This window comes from Lutra lutra, chromosome X, assembly GCF_902655055.1.
Source record: "Lutra lutra chromosome X, mLutLut1.2, whole genome shotgun sequence".
NCBI classification, from domain to species: domain Eukaryota; kingdom Metazoa; phylum Chordata; class Mammalia; order Carnivora; family Mustelidae; genus Lutra; species Lutra lutra.
Window position 1 is genome coordinate 77156533 of NC_062296.1, and position 9944 is coordinate 77166476.

At 37.0% G+C, this 9944-nt stretch overlaps 1 pseudogene; it reads right to left on the reverse strand.

Annotated features, from left to right (window-relative positions):
* Positions 1–9140: 9140 nt before the first annotated feature.
* On the reverse strand, positions 9141–9626 carry LOC125091535 (nuclear transport factor 2-like; annotated as a pseudogene).
* Between the last annotated feature and the right edge of the window lie 318 nt (positions 9627–9944).

The following is a 9944-nucleotide window of genomic DNA, read 5'->3' on the forward strand; positions in this document are numbered from 1 at the left end:
ATATTCAAAACATTTCATCCCAAAGCAACAGAATACACATTCTTCTCTAGTGCACATGGAACATTCTCCAGAATAGATCACATTCTTGGTCCTAAATCAAGTCTCAACCGGTATCAAAAGATTGGGATCATTCCCTGCATATTTTCAGACCACAATGCTCTGAAGCTAGAACTCAATCACAAGAGGAAATTTGGAAAGAACCCAAATACATGGAGACTAAACAGCATCCTTCTAAAGAATGAATGGGTCAACCAGGAAATTAAAGAAGAATTGAAAAAAATTATGGAAACAAATGATAATGAAAACACAACGGTTCAGAATCTGTGGGACACAACAAAGGCAGTCCCGAGAGGAAAATATATAGCGGTACAAGCCCTTCTCAAGAAACAAGAAAGGTCTCAGGTACACAACCTAACCCTACACCTAAAGGAGCTGGAGAAAGAACAAGAAAGAAACCCTAAACCCAGCAGGAGAAGAGAAATCATAAAGATCAGAGCAGAAATCAATGAAATAGAAACCAAAAAAAAAACAATAGAACAAATCAACAAAACTAGGAGCTCGTTCTTTGAAAGAATTAATAAGATTGATAAACCCCTGGCCAGACTTATCAAAAAGAAAAGAGAGAGGACCCAAATAAATAAAATCATGAATGAAAGAGGAGAGATCACAACGAACACCAAAGAAATACAGACAATTATAAGAACATACTATGAGCAACTCTACGCCAACAAATTTGACAATCTGGAAGAAATGGATGCATTCCTAGAGACATATAAACTACCACAACTGAACCAGGAAGAAATAGAAAGCCTGAACAGACCCATAACCAGTAAGGAGATTGAAACAGTCATCAAAAATCTCCAAACAAACAAAAGCCCAGGGCCAGATGGCTTCCCTGGGGAATTCTACCAAACATTTAAAGAAGAACTAATTCCTATTCTCCTGAAACTGTTCCAAAAAATAGAAATAGAAGGAAAACTTCCAAACTCATTTTATGAGGCCAGCATCACCTTGATCCCAAAACCAGACAAGGATCCCAATAAAAAAGAGAACTACAGACCAATATCCTTGATGAACACAGATGCAAAAATTCTCGCCAAAATACTAGCCAATAGGATTCAACAGTACATTAAAAGGATTATTCACCACGACCAAGTGGGATTTATTCCAGGGCTGCAAGGTTGGTTCAACATCCGCAAATCAATCAATGTGATACAACACATTAATAAAAGAAAGAACAAGAACCATATGATACTCTCCATAGATGCTGAAAAAGCATTTGACAAAGTACAGCATCCTTTCCTGATCAAAACTCTTCAAAGTGTAGGGATAGACGACACATACCTCAATATTATCAAAGCCGTCTATGAAAAACCCACCGCAAATATCATTCTCAATGGAGAAAAACTGAAAGCTTTTCCGCTAAGGTCAGGAACACGGCAGGGATGTCCGTTATCACCACTGCTATTCAACATAGTACTAGAAGTCCTAGCCTCAGCAATCAGACAACAAAAGGAAATTAAAGGCATCCAAATCAGCCAAGAAGAAGTCAAACTATCACTCTTTGCAGATGATATGATACTATATGTGGAAAACCCAAAAGACTCCACTCCAAAACTGCTAGAACTTGTACAGGAATTCATTAAAGTGTCAGGATATAAAATCAATGCACAGAAATCAGTTGCATTTCTCTACACCAACAACAAGACAGAAGAAAGAGAAATTAAGGAGTCCATCCCATTTACAATTGCACCCAAAACTATAAGATACCTAGGAATAAACCTAACCAAAGAGACTAAGAATCTATACTCAGAAAACTATAAAGTACTCATGAAAGAAATTGAGGAAGACACAAAGAAATGGAAAAATGTTCCATGCTCCTGGATTGGAAGAATAAATATTGTGAAAATGTCTATGCTACCTAAAGCAATCTACACATTTAATGCAATTCCTATCAAAGTACCACCCATTTTTTTCAAAGAAATGGAACAAATAATCCTAAAATTTATATGGAACCAGAAAAGACCTCGAATAGCCAAAGGAATATTGAAAAAGAAAGCCAAAGTTGGTGGCATCACAATTCCGGACTTCAAGCTCTATTACAAAGCTGTCATCATCAAGACAGCATGGTACTGGCACAAAAACAGACACATAGATCAATGGAACAGAATAGAGGGCCCAGAAATAGACCCTCAACTCTATGGTCAACTCATCTTCGACAAAGCAGGAAAGAATGTCCAATGGAAAAAAGACAGCCTCTTCAATAAATGGTGTTGGGAAAATTGGACAGCCACATGCAGAAAAATGAAATTGGATCATTTCCTTACACCACACACGAAAATAGACTCAAAATGGATGAAGGATCTCAATGTGAGAAAGGAATCCATCAAAATCCTCCAGGAGAACACAGGCAGCAACCTCTTCGACGTCAGCCGCAGCAACATCTTCCTAGGAACATCACCAAAGGCAAGGGAAGCAAGGGCAAAAATGAACTTTTGGGATTTTATCAAGATCAAAAGCTTTTGCACAGCAAAGGAAACAGTTAACAAAACCAAAAGACATCTGACAGAATGGGAGAAGATATTTGCAAATGACATATCAGATAAAGGGCTAGTGTCCAAAATCTATAAAGAACTTAGCAAACTCAACACCCAAAGAACAAATAATCCAATCAAGAGATGGGCAGAGGACATGAACAGACTTTTCTGCAAAGAAGACATCCACATGGCCAACAGACACATGAAAAAGTGCTCCATATCACTCGGCATCAGGGAAATACAAATCAAAACCACCATGAGATATCACCTCACACCAGTCAGAATGGCTAAAATTAACAAGTCAGGAAATGACAGATGCTGGCGAGGATGCGGAGAAAGGGGAACCCTCCTACACTGTTGGTGGGAATGCAAGCTGGTGCAACCACTCTGGAAAACAGCATGGAGGTTCCTCAAAATGTTGAAAATAGAACTACCCTATGACCCAGCAATTGCACTGCTGGGTATTTACCCTAAAGATACAAACGTGGTGATCCGAAGGGGCACGTGCACCCGAATGTTTATAGCAGCAATGTCTACAATAGCCAAACTATGGAAAGAACCTAGATGTCCATCAACAGACGAATGGATAAAGAAGATGTGGTATATATACACAATGGAATACTATGCAGCCATCAAAAGAAATGAAATCTTGCCATTTGTGACGATGTGGATGGAACTAGAGGGTATCATGCTTAGCGAAATAAGTCAATCGGAGACAGACAACTATCATATGATCTCCCTGATATGAGGGAGAGGAGATGCAACATGGGGGGTTGAGGGGGTAGGAGAAGAGTAAATGAAACAAGATGGGATTGGGAGGGAGACAAACCATAAGAGACTCTTAATCTCACAAAACAAACTGAGGGTTGATGGGGGGAGGGTTTTGGGAGAGGGGGGTGGGGTTATGGATATTGGGGAGGGTATGTGCTATGGTGAGTGCTGTGAAGTGTGTAAACCTGGCGATTTGCAGACCTGTACCCCTGGGGATAAAAATATATGTTTATAAAGCTTGAAAAAAAAAAAGAAAAAGAAAAAAGAAAGGATGAATACCCAAGTTTTGTAGCAACTTGGACGGGACTGGAAGAGATTATGCTGAGTGAAATAAGTCAAGCAGAGAGAGTCAATTATCATATGGTTTCACTTATTTGTGGAGCATAACAAATAGCACGTAGGACAAGGGGAGATGGAGAGGAGAAGGGAGTTGAGGGAAATTGGAAGGGGAGGTGAACCATGAGAGACTATGGACTCTGAAAAACGATCTGAGAATTTTGGAGGGGTGGGGGGGGGTTGGGCGCACCAGGTGGTGGGTATTGTAGAGGGCACGGATTGCATGGAGCACTGGGTGTGGTGCAAAAATAATGAATACTGTTATGCTGAAAAAATAAAAAATTAATTAAAAAAAAAAAAAAGACTTCAAAATTTTCCTTTGTTACTTCCATGTCTATATGTTGGGTTTTTTTCTCCCAAAACTTTAAACATTGAAAATGTAACAATTAAAAAAAATACTGTTTCTTATTTAGGGGTATATGAGTTTAAGACTCTCGATTAGCTTTAGCATTATCTGTTTTTATTTTATTTTATTTTTTTTAAAGATTTTATTTATTTGTCAGAGAGAGAGAGAGAGAGAGAGAGAGCGAGCGAGCACAGGCAGACAGAATGGCAGGCAGAGGCAGAGGGAGAAGCAGGCTCCCTGATGAGCAAGGAGCCCGATGTGGGACTCGATCCCAGGACGCTGGGATCATGACCTGAGCCGGAGGCAGCTGCTCAACCAACTGAGCCACCCAGGCGTCCCAGCATTATCTGTTTTTAAAATGTGTCCTTTATCATTATTGTCTCTGTATTGTGTAGTTTTGATTTGTAGTTTACCTTTAATCTAAGAGTTATATAATAGTGTTTTATCTCTAATTCTTAAATATTTTTAGATAATTTTTAATTTTCTTTCCTCTTTGATGTTAAATATTATACCATCAGAAAATATGGCTTTTTTTCCATTCTTAAATGAGTTGTAATTTCCTTTGTGATCTAAAATACTCTCAGTTTGAGCAGTCGCCTTATCCTATAGTGCCCTGCTCATATCACTCAGACCTTATAGTTTTGACTGTGCACCTTTGAATTTCCAGCTGCAAGTGTCCATATCTCTCTGACACTGGCTTTCCCTGGAGTCTTAGAGGCCTATTCGTTCCCATGAATAAGCCAGAAGCTCTGAATTACCACATGCACCACAACTCTCAACTAAAGACTGCTGGGATAGGTGTATAAACACTCGAGCTGTCTCCCTCCCTCCCTTTGGTGAGAAAATCTGGTCATATTTTATACCATATCCCAGAGTTTTTCTGTGTGATTAATCTGTGACAGGTAGTTTAATTATGCGCACTTTATAGGATGCTTTCCTTTTGCTGTACACCTTTTCTCTTCCCTGCTTGTGTTCCTTGTCTTCCCTAATAAATGCATTTCACTGGAATTCTTGTCTCAAGACTTGCTTCTGGGGGAATCCAAAATAAGACAATACAAATCGTATTGCTACATTTTTTCCTGTTAGATTATATGGTAAACTACTCTGAAGATTATGTGACTTATTCATTAGCTATTCATGGTAGGTTAAAATCTTTTTCTCATTCATTGTTTCCCTTAATTTTGTTCTTGCAGTCTATATTTCATATTTTCAACATTTTGTTACTCAGTAGCTTAAAATAAATCACAAAATTTTCTCAGTGTGAGCAATGTTCTTTATAACATGCCCTTTGTTTTCTTCTTTAAGAATTCTGTATTGTCTAGCATTAATATCATGGCACAACTTTGTTCATACTTTTGCTTTTAAGTCATTTTAGATGAATCGATTTGACACAGCATCTATTTGCTAGTGTTATTTTTATCTAATATGTGAACTTTAGTCCCATTTCTGCTTATTGGTTTATAGATATTTGGTCTTAGTTCTTTTATGTTGTTCTTTTTTATCTTAAATGCTTCGTTTTCTCCCTTCTGGTGTGTGAATTGTGTGTGGGTTTCTTTTTTCTACTGTTTAGCTTTATAACTTTAGATGACATACGGTGAATTTTGAAGGATGGAAGGAACCTCTCCTCTACAGGTTGACAAGGGGTAAAAGTCCTTCCATGAAGAGAGATTAATGTGAGCCTTTGCACGGGAGGCGAGTGTTGTTCTAGAGAGAATGAGAGTAGGTACCACCTTAATGAGACACTAGTCCTTTCTCTGTTACCATCTTTTAGTGGGGAGAATTACTTAAAGGAAAATACTGTGATGGAGCCCTTGTAGTTCTGGCATTTAAATTCTTCATGATTTGAAGTACCTTAAGATATCAAACATCCCCACTTTTCAACCCTTTAAAATAATGCATTAAATTAGTGCAGATCCAAGTGCTTCTCTTCCAGTTTTGAAAGATTTGTTTTCTGATGATTCTTGTTTTCACCTTGGGATGGGTGGCTGTGAGTATGGAACATTAATAATCATCGGTGTGATCGTTGTAAACTTACTTGTCAATGCTTTTCCAGATAATTATAACTAAAAAATGACACTAATGATATCTAATACATAGTATTAGATATTTAACGAACACTAGGCCCTATTATTTATATGTAGCAACTCACTTAAGTCTTATGAGTTAAATGAGATTATATTACATATGACCATGAGTTGTATATTAATAAAACTATAAATCTGTATCTGAAAAAACTGAGTAGCAGAGGCTATATGTCCTGCCTAGGGTTTCACATCCTTTCAATAGTGGAGCTAGAAGTTAATTTCATAATTCATTATACTTGCCTAATGAACTTTAAACCACTTTCTAAGCATGATACTATATATCCTCAGACAAGAGTCATCTTTTAAGAATAGATATCTGGGAATATAAAATATTTCACTCTAATCCTTCTGTTTCTTATACCTAAAACCTGGATAAGGTAAATGAAACAAACAGCAGAAGGCTATGAAATGTGGAGAAAAGAAAGCTGACCCAGCTAGGGCCCTTGGTATTCCAGAAAGGAGTTGAGTCCCTTGGGGTTTTTTGTTTGTTTGTTTCCTTCTTTCTTTTTCTTTTTTTTTTTTTTTTAACCTTCTTCTCCGGGAGAAGGATATTCTGCTATAGGCCTCATAGTGTTCTGTTATACTTCTCTACTCAGCTGTTTCTCTTTGCTTTTGCAGATGTACTAAAAGTATAAGAAATAGCAATACACAATCTCTCTAAAGGAAAATATTTTGTTGGTAGGAAAAATAAAATTATATTTTAGAGTTAGTATTTTCAGTAGAATTTATTACTTCATCATGCTTTCATTGTAATTTCTACATGGAGTAATACTTTTATATACTTAACATGTATGAACTGGTGACACACTGCAATTCCTCATGAAGATTTTTTCGTAGTGTATAATTATTCTCTCTTCAAGATACATCTTAATTATGAAGGTGAAAATAGTAACTTGACTAGAAACCTGACGGCTTAACCAAGTGATCAAGGTTAATATCATCAGTAACAAGACATATCAACATCAAGAACCAACCCTTTGACATGATGTAATGAGAAGAATTCACTTGTATTTCTGTAGCATTCTTGGCAAAATATGTATAACTGAAATTCATCATGAAGAAACATCACACAAATCCAAACTGAAAATTCAACAAAATAATTGGCCAGCTCTCTTCAAAATTGTCAAGGCCATGACTCAGGTTGGAAGACATGTCAGTTAAATGCTGTGTGTCATTCTGGATTAGATTCTAGAGTAGTAAAAGTACATTAATGTGATATTTGGTGATACTTGCTTAAATTTGGTAGATTAGTTAGTAGTACTCTACCAGTGATAGTTCCCAGATTCTGGTAGGAGCAGTGTGGTTATATAAGATGATAATATTCAGTGTGGTTATATATGATAATATTCCTTTGTCCTTTAAAGATAAAGGAACTCTGTGTACTATTTTTGTAACTTGTTTTGGTGAGAGATATATACATTGCTTTTCCTTCCATCAAGTCTAACACAAATTAGCAGCTCCATTAAATCATAAATTAATAAATATACATCCAGTAGTTTCATCTTAAATGTTATTTGTACTTTCTTTTTAACCATTTGTTTCCTGATACTAGACCATACTTTCACCTCCATGGAATCCAGTTATTTTTTCATATACATAAACCTGCAAAACCCCTATACCCAATTGTGTCCACATGTATTTTCAAAGACTCTAATGACTCCCTACATTTTCTGCTAGAATATATGACACTAGCGGCCTCTTTAGGATAATAAGGATATCACTGATTACATACAATACCAGCAGAACTATCAGAGCCTGATTTGGAATGCTAGCATATCATTCATATTTATCATTGGACTTATGAACCCCTATTAGTAACTGCAATATATATCTATATTTTTTTAAATATTAAAACCTTAGCTCTTTAATTTGTTTTATTTTTGTTGTTTTCTCTCATTTGTATTGAAGGCTTTTGAATATAGCACTCGGATAAGTCGTGAACTCATTTTTAAAACTGTCATAGTTTTGAACTTTCCATATCTCCCCTCACTTAAAAGCTACTTACAGTAGATACGTAAGATAAAAGTAATTCCACATGCCTCATATGAAAATCTCTACTTCTGTGCATTCCATATTTTTAATAGTTAAGAGAAATAAAAATCTTTTGCTTTTTATAATCTTGATAAATATCATACTATACTAAAAATATGGTAGTGGTGTTTAAAGCCTCTGGATGAAACAAGTGAATTGTAAGATAGTTATCCTTTGGATTAAAAAAAAGTTGAAACATAAAAATATTATTTGGAAGCAGCCAAATCTATTATTAGATGGGTAGTGATACCACTAGTCCTATATTTAAATAGAAATTAACATAAAATTAAATTGTAGTACTTTATTGTCAAGATCAAAACAAAATTCAGCATTGCCTCCATGGAATCAACAAATCTTGCATAGCTAGATTTATTAAATTAAAAAAGATGTTAATAAAGCTAATATTGTAAATGAATAGGCTCCTATCCTAGAATGGCTTTAAAATGAAAGGAGGCTTAGTAAAGTTAATTATATTAGAGTTGTAGTGAAGAGTGAGCTTGAACATATTATTATTGTGGTTAAAATAATGGGTCTGGTCTGCTGATATATAAAAATTCTTAAATGAAGTAAGCTAACTTTCATCTAGAGAAATTGCTTCATAGTCTGGTAGGACTATCTACAATAAGGTCCACATATATTAGGCAACCCACTTTATAGATTGTCATCCTGGAGGTGATTTCTGTAGGGGAAACTGATTTCAGTATAATGCTCTTAAAGTATCCATCTATGAGAATTTTATTTTGTTTGTTAAAAACATTTTCATGGTTTTGTTGTATCATGAGGCATTGAAACATCTGAACAAATCAGTATGTGAGTAGTGAGTCAGCTGCTTTCTCCTTCACTTCTTTGGGTTACTAGAGCAACTTGTCAGTGTATTTTTTAAAAAGACAACCTTTTCTGTTATTTAAGTCTTTCCAAGGCATGCGCTTGTACAACACAAACTTATGTCCAGGTGCAACTAGCCTAGCATCCAAACATCATGCGCAGTACCTCAGTAATAGCAGCATACTGCACCTGCTCCTGGCACAGTGCTGCTCATTTGTGTATGATATTTGGAGCATCTGGAGGAGTATGAGTGGTATAGGAAAGAGAATGGAGGGGGGAACAGTGTGAGTACCTGGATGGGAGGAGAGGAGGTCCACTGAAGTTGTGCAGGGCAAACCTGAACATGTCATTGGTGCAAACTCAAGCATCCTTCATGTTCTTTAATAGGAATATCTGGTGGAATCCCATCATGGGGTCTTCATCAGCCTTGAGCTGGCCCATGACCCTGGTGATGATGCGGCTATCTAGCATGGGCTGATGATCCCGTGCCATGAGGCTGTGCTAGATTTTCTGGAACAGAAGGCTAGACAATCTCTCCACAATGGTAGCTTTCCCCTAGAATTGCTATCCTTCCCACCTGAGGCATGATGCCTCAGTATAAATGGCACCTAGTTGCATTCTGTCATTATTAAATAACTGGTAGTAATGTTGAATGAAGCTGGATCCAGTCTGCTCCCCAATTGGCTTATTTCCCATTCTGGAGCATCACCCGACCTCATTGAGACCTGGGGAGCCTGCATGATGTCGGCAGCAACAGTGGCAACCCAACATGATCTGCTGCAGTGAGAATCTTAAATATTGATTTCACTGTAATTAAAATAGCTTCTTTTTAAAAATATTTTATTTATTTATTTGATAGACAGAGACCACAAGTAGTCAGAAAGGCAGGCAGAGAGAGAGAGAGGAGGAAGCAGGCTTCCTGCTGAGCAGAGAGCCCGATGCGGGGCCCGATCCCAGGACCCTGAGACCATGACCTGAGCCGAAGGCAGAGGCCTTAACCCACTGAGCCACCCA